The sequence below is a fragment of the Erythrolamprus reginae genome, chromosome 1 (assembly GCF_031021105.1).
Source record: "Erythrolamprus reginae isolate rEryReg1 chromosome 1, rEryReg1.hap1, whole genome shotgun sequence".
Taxonomy (NCBI): Eukaryota; Metazoa; Chordata; class Lepidosauria; order Squamata; family Dipsadidae; genus Erythrolamprus; species Erythrolamprus reginae.
Genome location: NC_091950.1, coordinates 195,886,629 through 195,908,102, shown reverse-complemented (window position 1 = coordinate 195,908,102; position 21,474 = coordinate 195,886,629).

Genomic DNA, 21,474 nt, shown 5'->3' with positions numbered 1-21,474 from the left:
GCCTGCAGTGACAATTGTCCCTTGACTGTGGCAGGGAGAAACAGTTTTATCCGATTGTGTGCGACCTCCTGTCACTTTCTTTTGACATTTGGTAATCTTATTCTTTTATGTAAGTCAACCTAACGGGAACGGGAAATGCTGAGCAAGGGGAGAATCATCATACAGCTGCTATTTCAGCAGCGGTGCCAGGACTGCTGCTGCGATGGAGAGATACAACAGGGAGGGAGGGGAGGAGAAAAAAACGCAAAACAAGGGCACCGCTTTGCCAGCTTGTCTTGACAATAATGTAAGCTTAACACTCCCCCAGATCATCCTAAAGCAAGCAGAATACGTGCTAAATATAAGCATCTTTCTCAGAGGACCCTTGGGGAAAAATGGAAGGCCAATTTCAGCATGGTGTTGAGAGGAACCAGTGGGTAGTTTTAAACTGTTTTGATAACCCTAACCTAACATTTAGTCTCTGTTCCAACTTTATTATAGTTCATAAAATCATATACCAAAATGTCCTACCTGTTAACGACTACTTCACCTTCAACCGCAACAACACACGAGCACGAAATTGATTTAAACTAAATGTCAACCGCTCCAAACTTGACTGCAAAAAATACGACTTCAGCAACAGAGTAATCAATGCCTGGAATGCACTACCTGATTCTGTGGTTTCGACTCCTAATCCCAAAACCTTTAGCCTTAGTCTATCTACAATTGACCTCTCCCCCTTTCTAAAAGGTTTGTAAGGGGCGTGCATAAGTGCACCAATGTGCCTACCGTCCCTGTCCTATTCTCTTCTTTTGTTACTTTTTATCATTACTTATATAATGTTTTATTTGTACAAATTACCACCCTATAATTGTTTGACTAAATAAATAAATAAATAAGTTAATTAATTAATTAATTAATTAATTAATTAATTACATCATTTGACTTAATCCGTAACTGTGCTGTGTTGAACAAACCTAGGTCTCCCTGGAGGCAGGCTTGACTCTGGGTGATGTCATGGATGCATCAATGCCATTTGCTTGGCAAGTGTATAGCTTTACCATTGCTATGCTCTCAATCTGCTGGTGTTTCTTCCAAGCCCTTGGCATCTTGAAGATGTGCAACTCCCAGAAGTGGAGAAACATTGACCTAAGCCCATGGTGGTGAACCTATGGAACGCGTGCCAGAAGCAACACACAGAGCCATCCTGCACAGGATGCATGGCCTCACTGGCTCCTCTGTCACATTCCTATGCACACATGCACACCGGCCAGCTGATCTTCACATGAGAAGGAACGGCGAAAACCCGGAAGAGTGGCATTCCAGTGCACAAGCACCCAAACTTCCAGGTTTCCTCCATGCACATCGGCAGGTGTGTGTCCATGCTGGAAACTGGAAGCTCAGGTGCCAGCATGCACATGCACACCGGAACACTGCTCTTCTGGGTTTCACCACTCCTGAGCACAAAAGCCAGCAGGTCCGTACGGTCCAGGCGGGATGGTTTTGTATGCAAAAGGTTAGCCACCACTGATCAAAGCAGTAACTAGTTATTTTATTATATTTTTTGTTATACAAACCTGAGTCAATTAGATGCTGCCACTTAGCTATAGTGAAGGTGTAATTTGGGAGTGGAGCATGAGAAATTGGCACAAAATGATCTTACATTGGGGTTCCTAGGCATCACGTTCACTGTTTATACATTTTGATTTTTAAAAAAGATTTTAATCCTACTTAATGTATGGCATGTTGTTAGCTTCTTGGATTCTCTTTGCTGAAGCAGCATATATATTAATTTGTTTGATTGACTGACACACATGCATTTCCAGCTATAATCATAACATTGGCACATGAGCAGGAAGAGCTGCATATGCATAAAATGGAGAGTAAAATCTTTCGTTCTTAAGTGCCCCGTCAATCTATTTTATTTTCAGAAAATTTGTGATCATTCGAAAGGGTATTTGATCGACTTCAAAATAAACTTGAAAGGCGGCTTGGCATGTAGATTTACACCCCAGGATTACTTCCAATATTGGATAATGGATAAATAGGGCAAGCACGAAAATAATTTTAAATCTCTGCCTGCAAGATATTAACAATTTAGTTCTGATATCTTTGCTTTCAAAATGTTCTCTTAGGTTTCAGTTCAGTTATTGGCTGGAATCAGGAATTCCAACTTGTTCAAGATGTTAAAGAAGTCCTGCAATGAGTATCAAGACAAACTGGTTGGCAGTCAGATGGCCATATACAACAAAAATTGAATAAAGCCAGTCATAAATATTTAGCTTGACAAGATATGTTCCATTATATTTAGTAAATGTGAATCTCCATCAAAAAGAGCACAAGGATCTTAAAGATAAGTTTAACTTTGGGGGGGGAAAGGCATTATTATGTGTATCAGATGGAGTCTATGCTTACCCCTGGAATACAAATCCAGGGGCAAGCATAGTCTGCAGGTTCATCTCCATGCCAAAGTAGTTAAGTGGTGAAGGCTTATTGGTTGACTTGATTATGTAAGGAAGCAGCTTTCCAGATCAGAATAAATAAAGTACGGTACAGGAAATATGGATTTTCAAGATGGTTGGGAAAAAAATAAAATAAGCAACACTATCATTTTAATTTATCCTTTGAAAAGGATAGTCTGTTTTTTTTCCTAGTTCCAAAATCATATGCACATGCATTAAAGAAAAAGAATGTGTGAAACTTAGCTAGCCTCTAGGTCAGGGCTGTCAAACTTGTGGCTCAGGGCTGGGATGGCCATGCACTGGCCATGCCAATGCCCAGTATAGTGAAGAGGGAAAAAGTTGTGATACCTCACGTGATGACTCAGTGACGATGCAAGCTTGACACCCCTGCTCTAGGTGGAAGGGTAAATGTAGTGGGTCATGTTAGTAACATTGTGGCTGGGAGAAGCATGTGCAAATTTTGTGGGATGGTAGTTTGCATAATCAAGATGGGATCAATGAAAAAAAAAAGAGTAGCAGTCAAGAGTGTTGGGAGAGTTTTGCACATGCGGAAGGTAAACCCACCAACTGTTATGCCAGGCTTCACATTACGAGCCCCTAATTAAGTCCAAAGTAGAAATTCAAACACACATGGTTGTAAAGTAAACAAAGTTGGTTTATCAAAAGGAAAATAATGTCCAAACGCACTTTTAATCAGCCAAAGTGCTCTCCCACAAGTCACAAGCCTTGAATGCTGTGAAAAACATAAAACAAAAGCAAAGCAGATAAAAGGCAGCTGCGAAGACATCACAGCCAACCCCCTTCAAGAGTCCTCAAGCTGTACTTAGCTGTGAATTGTTTCCCAAAGTCCTTGAAAAATCCTGAAGCAGTTCAACAAACGTCTTTGTAAATCCTGAAATAAATAATAAGTCTCTCTCTCACAAAACGGATAATCTCTCATGCCGAGAGGCAACAACGCTGGCAATTTATCAGCAGCCCCATTAGCCAAATTGCCCCAGCCATAGGTATTCTCCCTTATTTCCTATAATACTTGTGCAGTTGTTCCTTCCTTGTCATAAACCTGCATCTGGGAGCATCTATGAAACCCTCCTCTTCTTAATCTAACAATGATGATGATGATGGCTCACTAATGGGGTAATTAGCTAATGGGATGCCTGTAATTGCCTCCTCATCCGATCCTGCTTCACTCCCAGAATCTTCCCCTGACACAGAAGCTTCACTGTCTGAAGTTGTTGGCAGTAAAACCAGCCTCTGATAACGTGAGGATTCTCCCACATCAACCCCCACCATCCTTGGAGCAGGAACTGGCCCAGAGTCAACCACAACACCAACTAGCCACAATTAACCACTATACCTAATTGAAGTCTTCAATGAAAAACACTGCAGCAGGCTTTCTTGTGAAAATATATTTGACTTTTCTTATCAAAATACTTCTTTAAATAAACTATCACTTTTACCCGCTATAATAAACTATCCCCAATGTTAGTATATAACTCTTATTACTTCCACTACTGCAACCAATAAGCACTAGCCACTAACTACAAACCTCTCACTATAACAAAACAACACACATGCAAGGGTGTTACTCCTATTATATAGGGTACAGCCAATCAGGTTGCAGCACAATTAGCAAACCCATGATTACATAATAATAATAATAATAATAATAATAATAATAATAATAATAATAATAATAATTGTTATTATTATTATTATTATTTATTAGATTTGTATGCCGCACCTCTCCGAAGACTCGGGGCGGCTCACAACAACGATAAAAACAATATTATACTGGCACAAATCTAATATTAAAAAAACCTAAAAACCCTATTATAATTAAAAACCAAACAGCACATACATACCAAACATAAATTATAATAAGCCTGGGGGAAAGGTGTCTCAAATCCCCCATGCCTGGCGGTATAGGTGGGTCTTAAGTAGTTTACGGAAGACAAGGAGGGTGGGAGAAGTTCTAATCTCTGGGGGGAGTTGATTCCAGAGGGCCGGGGCCGCCACAGAGAAGGCTCTTCTCCTGGGGCCTGCCAGACGACATTGTTTAGTCGACGGGACCCGGAGAAGGCCAACTCTGTGGGACCTTATCGGCCGCTGGGATTCGTGCGGTAGCAGGCGGTTCCGGAGGTACTCTGGTCCAATGCCATGTAGGGCTTTAAAGGTCATGACCAACACTTTGAATTGTGACCGGAAACTGATCGGCAGCCAATGCAGGCCACGGAGTGTTGTAGATACGTGGGCGAATCTGGGAAGCCCCACGATGGCTCTCGCGGCCACGTTCTGCACGATCTGGAGTTTCCAAACACTTTTCAAAGGTAGCCCCATGTAGAGAGTGTTGCAGTAATCGAACCTCGAGGTGATAAGGGCATGAGTGACTGTGAGCAATGACTCCCTGTCCAAATAGGGCAGCAACTGGTGCACCAGGTGAACCTGGGCAAATGCCCTCCTCGCCACAGCCGAAAGATGATGTTCCAATGTCAGCTGTGGATCGAGGAGGATGCCCAACATACTGATTATGGCTTACATTAACCTTTCACATGGTTACAAACCATTTACTTGCATTGTAATATTACCTCCAGAAATAAACTTATTTCTGACAGAGAAGAGAAGAGAAGGATGGTGGGCAATGGGATCAGGCATTTCCAAGAGAAGGAGAAACATATTTCCATTCCCTACCTCATGTCTCTCAATCTCATCTCAAGAACTAGATACCCAGGTTGTTAGAAGTCTCAGGATATGACTGGTGTCTTTGAAGACCATCTGCAAATAAGGTAGTTTCATCTATGATATATTTGAATGTAAAATGACAGAACCAGGTGGGCTGGCTGAACCAAGAGTGGAAAGTTCCCCTTGGTGAAATCTAGACCAGCTGTTCTGCAGGATATTACAGCAATCTCAACCCTGGAGCAGAGGAAGGAAAGGGGGCCTATGTAACAAGAAAATGTGACAAACAGTTAGCTAAATAGGTATTTGGAATGCTCAATTAGAGGGACAACTTGGGAATACTGGGGGGGGGATGGAGAGTAGATATACAATCAGCATAACAGATTAGTCAGTTGGTAGTTGATCATATAAATGGCAGCATAGCCCAGGTGGTAATAAATGTGGAAAAAGGCATTTCAGATCAAAGACATTTTGTCTTAATTAGCTTATTAAAAATGATGTGGGAAATTCCCCTTACAGTTTCCAATATTCTGTACATTCCAGACTAATTCTAAAGATACCTTGTTGAAGTCTGTATAGTTTTTGCTTCCTTGGTCTTACTTAGTTTTTTGCTTCCTTGATCTTACTTAGCTCATGGGCTTTGACACTCCTAGCTACAGTGCTACTGTAGTAGTAGTCTGCCCTCCTAAGCACCTGGACCTCATTGTATATTCACCCAAGGCATTTTAACCTCCCTCTCTCTGTGCCATAAGTAGGCCAGGAATTCTTAACCCCAACAATATCATCATTTAGTCAACCCACTTTGCTGGTCACACACTGGATCTGGCCTTTAGCTTCAAGCTGATAAAGTATAATCTGGTTCAGGTGAACATATCCAGGAGTCTCTCAGCAAGAACAGATGGTTTCCAAGAGAACACAAGGCTAATCAAAGCCATAACCTCTCCACAAGGTTGAGCTAATTAAGGAAAGCCTTCAGATTAAGGATCCAAAAAGTATCCATTTAGTGCTTAAGGAATTTCTCAGAGAAATTAGGCTACTGTCAGGTAAACCAGACAGGAAACACAATCAGATGAGCTAATTCTGCATTAAAAAGAATCTTGCAAGTCTGAAAATATTTTTAAAAGAACCTCCCACTGTCACTTTTAATAATCTGATACATTGGAGTGGACTTTTCTTACATTTCTTTCTTTGCCCATTAACCAGGTCTGGGCTCCTCTTCCTTTTATCCAATCATTCCCTAGGCCTAGGTAGCATCTTTTCCCTTTGCCCATCAAGGTCACCAATGGCTTGAAGGATTCCTCCTGAATGGTCTTCGCTTGGTTTCCAAGTTGTTGCAAGAAATGGAAGCAATGCTGGTAGAAAATGAGAAGCAAATATAACTGGATGTGGCTCAGATTTCAGTCTATTTGATGCAATAAGAGTTCTAAAATAGAACTACTTGTCCATCTTTAGTGTATCACATAATGCCAGATAGTTGTACTGTTTAATGTTTGGAAACCCCCTATCTTGGTTAGCCAACACAGGTGAACAGATATCATCTCCTAAATGTCCCTTCTTAATTGATATAAGAAGGGGGCTCACAAAAGAAAGCATTCTCAGTCCCCTTCCTCTGGAATGACTCTCAGGCTTATCCTTCCAGGAAATAGTTAAATCTTAATTATCCCTGAAGATATTTGCAGTTCAACACCCAAAGTAAGATCTGAACCCTGGTGAAAACATTGCTGTTATTTTGTTTTTGTTTTTAGTGTATTCTTGTGTGCCTTGTATTCTGATCTGATTTGCACACTGCCTAGAGCCTCTGGAGTAAGGTAGGTTGTAAATCTTATAAGTCTATACTATGCAGACTAGAAATAATAGAATTTTATGTGATTCTTTTGTTTTAATTGCATTATATAACCCTACATTGAGTTTCTTTTAATGATTAGAAGTGAGAAACATTGCATTAAAATTCTATTGGATTTTTTTTTTAAGCAAGCCTTTGATTATTATTTCATCCAAAATTTCCACTGGTAGCCTAAAGGAAAATAATTTAACTGAGAAAACCATAGCTTTTTTCAGTGCATTAGATGGGATTGAACAAACATCTTGGATTTATCCATCTCCTTCAATATACATAGGAAATTAAGCTATATTGATCGAGCAAGTCAACAGTAGCTAAATGCTACACATTCAGGATAATACTGCAAATCTCTGGAGAAATTGCCATGGCCCATTGTAATAAAGATCAAAGATTACCATGCCACCTAAGGACAATGTGACATACATTTTCATAACTACAGTCCACTTCATGAAATAAATGCCAGGCTAAAGATTTGGATCCCAGCATATTTATTTACAGAGTCTAATACCTACAGTTTTAAACTATGTTTAAAAAAATACAAAGTAATCCAATCAGAGGTAACTAACTATGTGCCAAATTAGGATATGTTGAAACAGATTTATTTTTTTCCTGATCTAATAGGATCAGCAAGTTTGGAGTATTGCATAAAAGGATTTTTCAGTAAAAGTAACCAGGACTGGGTTGTGGTCCTAGAGTATAATTAGAATGGAGTCTGGAGCTGCTACATACAACAATATTTCACTCCATTAATTCTTTTGTGATGATAGTTTGTGTGAATGGAGCAGATCTTGAAACAAATGTCTATGGAGATTCTCAATCATCCAGGTCACGGTTGCCCCAAAGGTGCCATTTTCAAAAAGATAATTGGACTTCCTGGATTTTTCTTCCTTGAAAATGTTTTGCTTCTCATCCAAGAAGGTTCTTCAGTTCTAACTGAATGGTGGGGAATGGAAGAATGTGTATTCTTCAATTATCATCATCATCCAGCATTTTGCTGTGTTGTATTGTTAATAACAATAACAACAACAGATTTAGAAGGGACCTTGGAGGTCTTCTAGTCCAACCCCCAGGTTAAGCAGGAAACCCTACACTACTGGTTATCCAACATCTTCTTTAAAACCTCCAGTGTTGAAACATTCACAACTTCTGGAGGCAAGCTGTTCCACTGATCAACCGTTCTGACTGTCAGGAAATTTCTCCTTAGTTCCAAGTTGCTTCTCTCCTTGTTCAGCTTCCACCCATTGCTTCTTGTTCTACCTTCAGGTGCTTTGGAGAATAGGTTGACTCCCTCTTCTTTGTGGCAACCCCTGAGATATCGGAACACTGCTATTATGTCTCCCCCGGTCCTTCCTTTCATTAAACTAGTCAGGCCCAGTTCTCATATTCTTGGCAACTTTAAGCCCTGGTGGAATTCAACTCCCAGAATTCTCCAGCCACCTGAGGAATTCTGGGAGTTGAAGTCCACCAGGCTCAAAGTTGCCAAGGTTGGGGAACGCTGTTCTAAATAACATTTTTTACAAAAGTGTTGGCAATAATAAAGAACAAGATCAACAGGACAGTTAAGAATTAAAACAAATGTTGTAGAAATAATGTTGCACTCTGAAAATCAAAGAGTGACTATTTCATGATCACAAGCAATCTATGCTTCCTTAAGGTACATATGGAGAAATTACAATAGCATTTAGATTTATATACCACTTCACAGTGCTTTACAGCCCTCTCTAAGCAGTTTTCAGAGAGTAAGCAGTTCAGTCTATGAGCCAAATGTGGACCTTCGGGATCTCCCACCTGGCTATCCAGGCTTTTGACAGTCAGTCTGTGCCCCCCCCCCAAAAAAAAAACCCCCACCAAAGCTAGTTAGAGGGTCCCCTCCCAATGCCTTCCTAAAATGTTAAAAATGGTTAACAGGGTCTTTTTAAAATATACAATCCTCAAAAAAATAACGGGGACACTTAAACAACACAATATAACTCTAAGTAAATCAAACCTCTGTGGAATCAAACTGTCCACCTAGGAAGCAGCACTGATTGACAATCAATTTCACATGCTGTGCACATTCCACTTTGTACAGAACAAAGTATTCAATGAGAATATTTCATTCATTCAGATCTAGGATGTGTTATTTGAGTGTTCCCTTTATTTATTTATTTTGAACAGTATATATGTGGCTAGCCACAAAAGAGAAAGGAAAGATTCATCTTCCCTTGCATTACCATGCCCTTTTGTAAAACTGCTCTCAATATCACAACCATAATTTTTAAAAGCCTCTAGAATATCTTTGGGGACAACTATGTGCGGGCGTGTGAATAATAGGGCTACCACATCTGGATTGCAAAAATCTGGAGTGCCACTGGATGCCAGCAAAAGCAAGTTTTCTCTATGTCATTACTGACACCTAGTGGTCATGCAGATTAGTCCAGCAGAGACAGATGGCTCCAGATTGGATTATCATCATGTACATCAGAATCCATGAATCTGTAGTGAGGTAATTTTATGGTCCGGGCCAATGATGACTTGTAATTTCAAGACAAATCTAATCTTAGACCTCGGGCTAACATGTTCCTCCCTGGAAGCTTAGATGCAAGCTATAAAGATCTCTAAACATTATCACCAAATTCTATTTTTTGAATAAAACCAATTGTTAAAGCAGGATTAGAAAGTAAACATGCTCAATTTAACTAAGCTTAAATGCAATGAAATCAAATTCAATTTTAAATGTGGCACTCCCCTGCCTCCCCCTGCCACTACAGTTCAAAGCACAGTCCTTAAATTTCACCCTTTTGACTTAAATAACAGCTTCCTTGAAGAGTTAAATACCTAATGTAGACATCAAATCTTATGGTACCTTCAAGACTTTTTGATCTTTTCAATTCGAGAACTAATATGGTTTTTCCCATGGAAACTTTTTAAAATGTTAATATTCTGAATGTGCTATTTTCAAATGAAGGGTTATGATACTTGTGTAACAAGCCATTTCTGAAGCCCAATTAATATACCGACATACCAATTTAGGGGGTTATTTTTGCAGTAGTTTTATCTATATCATTATTTGATGGATTCCTCTTCAAACGCACAACCATACACAACATGCATGGGGATTATAAGCTGCATATCAAATATTGATATCACTAATTGTTGCTCAAGGGATTTTGTAGGGCATGCTAGAGTTGAAAGTTAATGCAGTTTAAGAGCCGACAAATTTGTCTTGCAGAGAAATCTCAAGGGTTTTAATACCTTATTAAATAGGAAAGTACAAGACACATTTCAGACATCAAATTAACACAGACAGACACAGACAGACAGACAGACACAGAGTCCCAGATACACACAGAGACAGAAAGACACACAGAGACACAAAGGCAAGTTCTAAAGCAGTCGTGTTAGACAGACAGATAACTGTTCAGCTTTTCTTCCCAGTGCTTATGGACTATGTTAAGTGGGTCAAGCAAATCCAATAATTCAGCAATGTGAGAGTGAATTCTGCAAGAATGTAGGAGTAACCTTTGGGTTTGGGCATTGTAAAGGAGTGTGCAGAACCCTTGACTTATCAAGGGCATGCACAGAGGAAAAAACGTGGGATTTCAGCAGATATCCAGAAGATATGAGTAATTATTCAGTCATACAAAACAGATACATTAAAGTTCAATCAGTGTTTACATTTAGAAATAGCACAGTCAAGTTTAACAGTCCATATCTCTCAATACTGTGTACTGTGTTTTGTTGTTGTGAGCCGCTCCGAGTCTCCAGAGAGGGGCGGCATGCAAATCTAAATAAATAAATAAATAAATACATACATACATACATACATACATACATACATACATACATACATACAATACAATACAATACAATACAATACAATACAATACAATATTAATATTACAAGCCTGTCTTTGTCTTACATATCAGATATACATTACAGCTTACAAATACATTAAACTACCATCGAACACACTACATCAGTCACAGTGAATCAGAAGAAAGAACAGAGAGAGCAAATCATGCTTTCTGGCTCCCTCTTATGGCGACTTGTAACACTAATAATAATGATAATGATAATAATAATAATTATTATTATTATTATTATTATTATTATTATTATTATTATTTATTAAATTTGTATGCCGCCCCTCTCCGAAGACTCGGGGCGGCTCACAACAATGATAAAAACAATATTATACTGGCACAAATCTAATATTAAAAAAACTAAAAACCCTATCATAATTAAAAACCAAACAGCACATACGTACCAAACATAAATTATAATAAGCCTGGGGGAAAGGTGTCTCAAATCCCCCATGCCTGGCGGTATAGATGGGTCTTAAGTAGTTTACGGAAGACAAGGAGGGTGGGTGGGGTGGGGTGGGTGGGGCGGCTTTCGATACCATCGACCATGGTATCCTTCTGCACTGGTTGGAGGGGTTGGGGGTGGGAGGCACTGTGCTTCAGTGGTTCTCCTCCTACCTCTCTGGCCGGTCGCAGTCGGTGTTAGTGGGGGGTCAGAGGTCGACTCCGAGGTCTCTCCCTTGTGGAGTACCTCAGGGGTCGGTCCTCTCCCCCTTGCTATTTAACATCTACATGAAACCGCTGGGTGAGATCATCCAAGGACATGGGGTGAGGTATCATCAATATGCCGATGATACCCAGCTTTACATCTCCACCCCATGCCCAGTCAACGAAGCGGTAGAAGTGATGTGCCGGTGCCTGGAGGCTGTTGGGGCCTGGATGGGTGTCAACAGACTCAAGCTCAACCCGGATAAGACGGAGTGGCTGTGGGTTTTGCCTCCCAAGCACAATCCCATCTGTCCGTCCATTACCCTGGGGGGGGGGAATTATTGACCCCCTCAGAGAGGGTCCGCAACTTGGGCGTCCTCCTCGATCCACAGCTCACATTAGAGAACCATCTTTCAGCTGTGGCGAGGGGGGCGTTTGCCCAGGTTCGCCTGGTGCACCAGTTGCAGCCCTATCTGGACCGGGACTCATTGCTCACAGTCACTCATGCCCTCATCACCTCGAGGTTCGACTACTGTAATGCTCTCTACATGGGGCTACCTTTGAAAAGTGTTCGGAAACTTCAGATCGTGCAGAATTTATTTATTTATTTATTACTTAGATTTGTATGCCGCCCCTCTCCGAAGACTCGGGGCGGCTCACAACATGTAAAAACAAATCATAAGCAATCAGGCAAATTTAAAATATTTAAATATTTAAAAAACCCATATACTAACAGTCATACACACAGACATACCATGCATAAATTAAACGTGCCCAGGGGGAGATGTTTCAGTTCCCCCATGCCTGACGGCAAAGGTGGGTTTTAAGGAGTTTACGGAAGGCAGGAAGAGTAGGGGCAGTTCTAATCTCCGGGGGGAGTTGGTTCCAGAGGGCCGGGGCCGCCACAGAGAAGGCTCTTCCCCTGGGGCCCGCCAACCGACATTGTTTAGTTGACGGGACCCGGAGAAGGCCCACTCTGTGGGACCTAATCGGTCGCTGGGATTCGTGCGGCAGGAGGCGGTCTCGGAGATATTCTGGTCCAATGCCATGAAGGGCTTTAAAGGTCATAGCCAACAATGCAGCTGCGAGAGCAGTCATGGGCTTGCCCATGTTTCACCATCACTCCGCAGTCTGCACTGGCTGCCGATCAGTTTCCGGTCACAATTCAAAGTGTTGGTTATGACCTTTAAAGCCCTTCATGGCATCGGACCAGAATATCTCCGAGACCGCCTTCTGCCACACGAATCCCAGCGACCGATTAGGTCCCACAGAGTGGGCCTCCTCCGGGTCCCGTCAACTAAACAATGTCGGTTGGCGGGCCCCAGGGGGAGAGCCTTCTCTGTGGCAGCACCGACTCTCTGGAACCAACTCCCCCCGGAGATTAGAACTGCCCCTACTCTTCCTGCCGTCAGGCATGGGGAAACTAAACATCTCCCCTGGGCATGTTGAATTTATACATGGTATGCTTGTGTGTGTGTATGTTAGTATATGGGGTTTTTAAAATTTTTAAATATTTTAATTAATTGGATTATGTATTGGATTGTTTTTCACTTGTTGTGAGCCGCCCCGAGTCTTTGGAGAGGGGCGGCATACAAATCCAAATAATAAATAAATAATATATAAAATAAATCTCCGGGGGGAGTTGATTCCAGAGGGCTGGGGCCGCCACAGAGAAGGCTCTTCCCCTGGGGACCGCCAGACGACATTGTTTAGTCGACGGGACCCAGAGAAGGACAACTCTGTGGGACCTTATCGGCCGCTGGGAGTCGTGCGGTAGCAGGTGGTTCCAGAGGTACTCTGGTCCAATGCCATGTAGGGCTTTAAAGGTCATGACCAACACTACCTCTTAAAGTTATAATACTTCAATACAAACTAACATTCATTGTTAGCTTGTTTATATATTGCCAACCCAACTGTTTTGTACATAGTACTAACAGGCGTGATCCACCATTATGAACATTTTGCAGATATATAGTGTAAGTCCATTCTTTTGGAAATAAGACCCAATTGGGGTCAATGGAGGCTTCCTTCCAGTGAAGTGTGGTTAGGATTTAAGGCTAATCCTTTGCTCTAATTCTTTCTTTCTTACTTACTTTTTTTGCACCTTAGGTAAAAGTAAAACGTGTTGACACAAAGTATCGGGTGAGGTCACAAATGGTGGGGGCTACATTACACTTTCTTAGTGTTGTGAAGCAGGCACTCAAAGACATGGTATCTCCCCCAGAGGGAGAGATCCATAGTTTTGATTCAATCTCCCCATCAACTGCATTCTTTTCTTTGATAAATGCTGTTTTTCTTTTCAACTTTTTACTTGAGAGCTATCAAGAATCGTTGTGGATTTCGGCAGCCTCAAAACTAAAATAAATAAATAAAAATCAATAATAAATAAATACATACATACATATATACAGAACATAAAATATATGTTGAGCAATATGCAACAGCATCTTCCTTTGTGCTATACTATAGTCCAGTCATTCTAGAGCAGTGGTAGGCAAAGTTGGTTCTTCTATGACTTGTGGACTTCAACTCCCAGAATTCCTGAGCCAATCATGTTAGCTGAGGAATTCTGGGAATTGAAGTCCATAAGTCATAGAAGAGCCAACTTTGCCTATGCCTGTTCTAGGGCCATGATGGCAAACCTATGGCATGCATACCACAGCTGGCACTCAGAACCCTTACTGCAGGCACACGAGCCATTGCCCAGTTCAGCGACAGTGCGCATGTACGCGCCTCCCACCAGCCAGATGATTTTTTTTTAATGCATGGGGGTGGGGTGCATGCAGTATATGCAAGTGCATGCACAGGAGGGATTGTGTATGCATGCGTGTGTGTGTGTGTGGCATACATACATATATAGTTTTTATTTATATTCTTGATATCTAGATATATATTCTAAGGGTGATATTAATTGAATGTTTTGCTTCATCATCTGGTATTAATCTGAGAGATACATTTAACGTTTTATTTTATATATTTTATTTTTATTTTATAAAGCACATGTTCTCCTTTGTAGAGAGTCTAATCCCTAGCATCTTTCAGACAGATAAAGAAAATTCCTATTGAAACTTTAAAGAGCCCCTATTTCAGTGACGGTGAACCTATGGCATGGGTGCCACAGGTGGCACACGGAGCCATATCTGCTGGCACGCGAGCAGTTGGCCTAGCTAAGCTCCAACGTACATGTGTATGCTGGCTAGCTGATTCTTTTTGCTTGCACAGAGGCTGTGGGTGGTGTTTTGGCTTCCAAAGAGCCTCCAGGGGGATGGGGGAGAGTGTTTTTACCTTCCCCCAGCTCCAGGAAAGCTTTGGAGCCTGGGGAGGGAGAAACACGAACATACTGGGCCCACCAGAAGTTGGGAAGCAGGTCATTTCCGGCCTCCAGAAGACTTCCGGAGGGGGTGGAGGAAGCTGTTTTCGCCCTACCCAGGCATTGAATTATGGGTGTGGGCACTCACACATGTGTGATAGCACACGCACACACTCTTTTGGCACCCGAGGCAAAAAAGGTATGCCATCACTGCCCTATTTCACTATTAATGGGACCGGACAAGACTCTGCACAGCTACATATCCTGATGGAAAAAACCCAACAGATTATTGTCATTTTCCTAAGCTTTATTATAAGCAGGGAAGCCCCATCAATCACCAATGCATCTTGACCCACTCTTGAGTTGTCCTATGAACAAGCACTGCTGCATCCTGTTATGTAAGGTTATATATTTGGAATTTCTCACACTTACTAATCTTGACCTTGAGAGGGTGAATGCTGATAGATACACAGCCAAGACAGAGAAGCAATGAAGGGGGGGGGGGAAGCCACCAGCCTGTACAACGGGAAAATGAGTCATGCAGAAATACAAATACAATTAAACTCCCCAAACCATCAAAACCAAACAAAGAAAATAAATATTATACCTAACTGGCTGCAAACAAAAAACAAAAAACCCCTGAGCCATGCATTTATTTAAGTTCCACACTGATAAGCGGCGAGGCATTTCTGCTATTTTAATTTTACAAAGGAAGGAAAACCTGGCTCATCTTTTCACTATTTTGGGAGGCCACCTCAAACAGCGGGAGCGCAGGATGTGATGTTCTTCAGGAAACAAGCAAATAAAAACAGTTGGTGGGAGAAAATCCAAATGCATTTGTTACTGCAAGCGAACCCCTGTTCCCAGATAATATTGCTATTTACAGAATCGGCATTAAGCTAAATAATGGGCTGCCCCCCCCTTCAATTTGTAACCAATGAAATCAGTGTGATTGTCATGCTGCGTATCCTCGCATTGTGGCAATCTTAATACTGGAATTCCTCACACAGGGATTATTACAGGCTGGCTGCTATGGGTATGTCATTTTCTCATTTGATAGCACATGGCTACTCATACCAGTGGTAACGGGAGAAGAGCACATTCATTTATATGCTGATTATTTTTGCTTCCTGGGCGGAAAACACAAAGCATTGCTGTTTCCTTTATTTTTGCTTTCCTTTCAAAGGCAAGAAAATTAGGGGGAATAGCAGGACCAATTATAGAGCACCAACCAGCAATCAAAGACACATTACAACCACAGTAAATACCAAATGGGAAGATGCCAATCCCTGGCTGGATGATTGATAGCCTAAAATGCTTGCCTCGAAATTATGTTGTTGCTGTTGCTGTTAATCTGTTTAAAAACTTAGCGCGGAATAGAAATAAAAGAGATATCAAATGAATCTGAATGTGCATATGTACAAAGTAGGCACATTAAAATCGAGGTAGTTCTAACTTTAACAGAGGGATAGAATCAAGATCACGTGAAGTGTTAAAACCACTTGGTAAGGCCACCTTGGAGTATTGCATTCAGTTTTGGTCACTATGATGTAAAAAGGATGCTGAGTCTCTAGAAAGAGCAACAGTGATGATTAGGGGATTGGAGGCTAAAACATATGAAGACCAGTTATGTCCAGTTTAATGAAAAGGAGAACTAGGGGAGAGATGGTAGCATGATTCTACTTAGAACTAAGGAGAAATTTCCTGAACAATTTGCCTCCAGAAGTTGTGAATGTTCCAATATTGGAAGTTTTTCAGAAGATGTTGGATAACCATCTGTCTGAAGTAGTGTAGGGTTTCCTGCCTAAGCAGGGGGTTGGACTAGAAGATCTCCAAGGTCCCTTCCAATTCTGTTATTCTCTTCCCTTCTTTTATCTGTTAAAAAATTACTGAAATATAAACAGGCAAACACTTTATAAGAAAAACAAGGGATAAACAAAACCTTGATAGCCATTATAGGTTCCATACAATTAATTGAGGTTCAAACATTTTAAGAGTTGCCAAAACTGAAAAATTCTGGTGCATGATGTCAGGCTAAGTAAAGCACTATTTATGCTAAATAAAGCAACATTTATTCTTCTGGCAACACCCGTTTGCCTAGCTACCCAGCCTGAGGCGGGGGGGGGCAACCCAGAAAGGAGAGCACGGGAAACGCAAAGCAAATTGTCACCCCAGCGAGTGACACTGGTAAGGTTGTAAGTCGAGGACTTATCAGTTCACTTGAACGATGTTGATTGTTCAAGCCACTCCCACCTGATCACATGACTGGCAAACCACGCCTACCCTGACACATGATCATTAGGCCACACCCACAAAATAAGCCACACCCACAGGGTGGCAGTAAAAATTTTGGCTGCCCATTACTGAGGTAGTTCTTGACTTATGAGCACCAATGAGCCCAGATGTTCTTTGGTGAAGTTAGACATTTGTTCAATGTAAACTTTGCCCCATTTTACGATTTCTCATGCTACCATTGTTAAGTGAATTGCTGCATTTGATAAAGCCAGTAATCTGGTGGTTAAGTGAATTTAGCTTCCCTATTGACTTTGCTGGTCAGAAGGTGACAAAAGGTGATCACATGATCTTCGGACACAGCAATGGTCATAAGTATGAATCAGTGCATCTGAATTTGGATCACAGGATCATGGGCTTGCTGGAAAAGTTGTAACTGTGAAAAACAGTCCCAAGTCACAATTTTAGTGCCATTGTAACTCTAGTCATTAAGCAAACTGTTGGAAGTCGAGGACCAACTATATACAGGCAATCAACTCCACAGGAAGGCTAAAACTACTTTTATTGAGATAGGCTATAACAGTGATGGCAAACATTTTTCCCCCTCAGGTGCTGAAAGTGTGTGCACACATACTGTTGCATATATTCGAATGCCCACACCTATAATGCAATGCCCCTCCCGCACACCCCTCACCTCATATGTGCATGACTCCCCTGTTTTAGCCTCCCATCTCCAAACAGAACTTGAAGGGGGAGAAAGCTTCCCTACCCCTAACGGAGCTGGGAGGTGGGAAAAGCCTTGCATGCCCAAAAAACGCTGAGATGGAATCTCCAGAGGTCACAGAAGTGAGGAGAAAACATACATGTGATTGACCCAAAAGCCAGCTGGCCGGTGGGAGGAACTAGCATTGAAACATTAAATAAAAATATAGCTGTTCTACCCTAAACTTGATATCCCCTCAGCCCTGCTTGCCATTTGTAGCTTTGCTTCTTCTTCCTGGAATTCCAATTGTTGGGATAAGAGAGTAGCTTCAACTTAAACTCAATGAGCCTGACAGATGAAGCTGATAAGTGTTGACTTGGAATTACATCTCAATGAGTTGATTTGGCAGGTGAGGGAACACAAAAAACACTCATTTCCTCTACCAAGTGTCTGCAAATTTACTTCAGAGTGAAGCAACTACTAATGAGTTAATTTATTCTGAAAACCCCGAGGAATAAAGAACAGATTGTACTATTCGAAAATAGAAGGCCCAGTAATACCATTTGCTCGAAAATGAAATACATTTAATAGTAGCAAGGTGAGCTTATTTCTTGAAGGAATGCCTAGATGCTTCAAAAATACATTTTACCAAAATAATTTCTAAGCCTATGCCTAAATATGGCACAAACATACACCGGGACCTTTTTTTTTTCTTTTTACACTTTGCCGTAAGTTTGTGAGACATTTATTCTAGACTTAACACTGGGTTCACATTCTTTCACTAGTGAGTTCATACTAGCCAAGGGCATTATCATGATATATACCACTCCTTGGGCTTTGCCATCAATTAAAAGAGGTAACAAAATCAGGATAGAGATCAGCAGTGAGGACAACTAATTTCATGCAGTTTCTGCCATCTCAAAGCTTATTGAAGACCAGTGAAACACAGTGGGGTGAGGACCTTAAAATGTTGTGTGTCCCTATTTCTTATCACAGTATCAAATTATTCTGTAACCAGGAGGGCTGACAGCTTGTTAACTGACTGTTGTTGAACACCTTGATACAGTCAGTAGTAATCTGAGATACTATGCCTTGGCATAAACAGGTTTTCCTCTCAGTGTTGCTACCAAGCAGGAGGGGCCTGTGTTAAATACTATTGCAAAACCAGTGTTCAGAGAATAAATTTATATAGAAATGTGAAAAACAGATCTGACATGTATGGAATGAGTGAGTCAATAGATTTTATTAAGCGCTGTTTAGGGAATGAATTTGAGAATTACAATACATTTCTTCACAAATAAAAGTTCTGCCTGTTGAGAATTGTCTTTGTCCTCAGCAGCAAGCTGTTACATGTGGCTACAAAATGGTTTTCTTCATTCCAATATTTTAAAATCTTTCCACTTGTCCGTGCAGGGGAACTGAGAGTAGAGCAGTGTCGCAGACAACCCAAAGACAACAAGCAACACTATTTTACAGCCTGTGAGATCCCAAGGCAGTTGTAACAATCACTACGTGACCCATTTCATTACTGAAAAGAGGATATTTAATGCATCAAGCTGAAGTTTAGGAAGGAAAGGCTCTGTGGACTCCCAGAAACAAGACACAACACCTTCGTGTTCAACTATCTAGGAGCAAGAATGGCAAAACAGGGGCTGTTGGATGCTGTAAAGCAGGGCTGTCAAACTCACGTCATCATAGTGACATCACGTGACACATTGTGACTTTTCCCCCCTTCCCTAAAATATTGGGCCACATTTGGCTGTGTAAACGGCAAGGTTCTGTATTCCAATAAGACATCTAATGAGTTGACCAGTCCCATACTGGTTTCTCCTGTAGGATTCTACTGTTGGTGCCACTGCAGCAGCATATGAGACAGCAGTTGTGCAGCACAAATGAAACCCAGACCCTTTTTGCAAATGCACACGACTGCCATCCTCACTTTTTTTAACCACTCTGTGGGTGCCACTGGTCCCCGTCCCCCCCAGAAAGAGCAGAGCTCAGCAGCCAGAATATTTCTTCTTGTATAAATTCTCCTGCATTTATTTTGTTCCTGATTAAAAGCCCAATCACTCTTTGATGCTTGAAACCACATGACTAACCAACTGTGGGGCAGGGATGAAACAGAACTTGTCGCTATATTTTTAGAGGAGCAGATTTTTTTGCAGAACTTCAGCTTTGGCATTCTGTTTTCTTTAGGAGTGGGCTGACAGAAGTCTTAAAAATTTACCAAATCCAGACTTTGACCCTGCAAAGATGGACCTTAAGACAAATTAGATTTTTAATGATTTATATATCCGTATGTGGGGGACACAGTGGACTAGTGGTTAAGATGCTGGGCTTGTCAACCAAAAATTGGCTGTTCAAAACTGATTTTATCTTTTCATTTGCAAGTATAATTAAAGTTAGGGCTGGTTTTTAAAAGGTTCATGTTTGTATCCCAATTTTTTCTTCTTCTTCTTCTTCTTCTTCTTCTTCTTCTTCTTCTTCTTCTTCTTCTTCTTCTCCTCCTCCTCCTCCTCCTCCTCCTCCTCCTCCTCCTCCTCATTCTCCTTCATCATTTTAGCCATTGTCTATCCACTGCAGGATGAAGGTCACTTCCATATGATTCCAACCAATACAGCCCTGTGCTTTCTTGTGTTAATTGGACCCACAATACTTACTGATGTGATCGATCCATCTTTTTTTCTAGGTCTCTTTCATGCATGTTTTTTATCAAGTGGGATCCATTCTATGACTGCCTTGGTCCACCTCCTATCAGTTCTTCTTGCTATGTCACCAGCCCATTTCTATTAAATTGCATCCCAATTTAACAGCTATCAAATAGCCTGTAGTTGATGCATCATCTATTTTGAGTAATTCAAAGAAAAGTTCTGTTCTTAATCTTTTTCGTGTCTCTTTGTATTAATTATATGTGTGTAGAGCCTCTCCTGAAACCACTGAGAAAGCTACATCTTCCAAAAGCCTCATAAGGCTATTAGATCAGTGTCATCTTTTCTGGACATCTTATGTCCACATACCTGTTTAACTCCTTGCCTTTCCTAGCAATTCCCCAAACAAGGGCTGAAGTGGTTCAAAACAGTTGAGATGGTATTAATAACCACATCATTGAAGACTTGTCCCTCTGTGACCCACATAAGAAAGGGCGGGGCTTCCATTGCAGACCTTTTCATGCCTTTTCCCCCACTCTCTCCATAGAAGTGTCACCTGGAAAACAGCTGCCTCAACATTTCAACTGTGATGTTAAGTTTGCACCACAGCACTGTAAAAAACACTTGTCCCAATATCTTGTTCAATCCAAACTTTTTCATTAATTTCTGGATAAAGCTGGATCGAATGGAATCTTGTTAAAAGGCATGCAACAAAATAGTTTCAAATAATCTCCTCTTAAAGGGAATCTTCCTGTCCAGCTTTTCACTCACTCCTACCATGTCTCAAATACTCAAATGTGCCCTTCACTATGGTCTTCTCTCTCTTTTGTTCTCTATCTTTCTCTTTCTCTCTCTCTCTCTCCCTCCCTCTCTCCCAATTCCCTTACATTTCAAGCTTTTATGAGGGTTTGATTTTAGCCCATTATTTGGACTTCTGCAAATTTCTTGTCTTTCTGGGCTTTCTGGTGCTGTCTACTGACTATAATGCTTTTGGCACTGACACCTTTGTGATTAGGAGAGATGCCATGTCTAGCAGCCTATTTTGAGTGTTGTCTCACATTAAATCTTTACCCACACCAGTCAAAAGCAGGTGACAATTTTACCAGTTTTTTTTTTAAATCTCCTTCCTT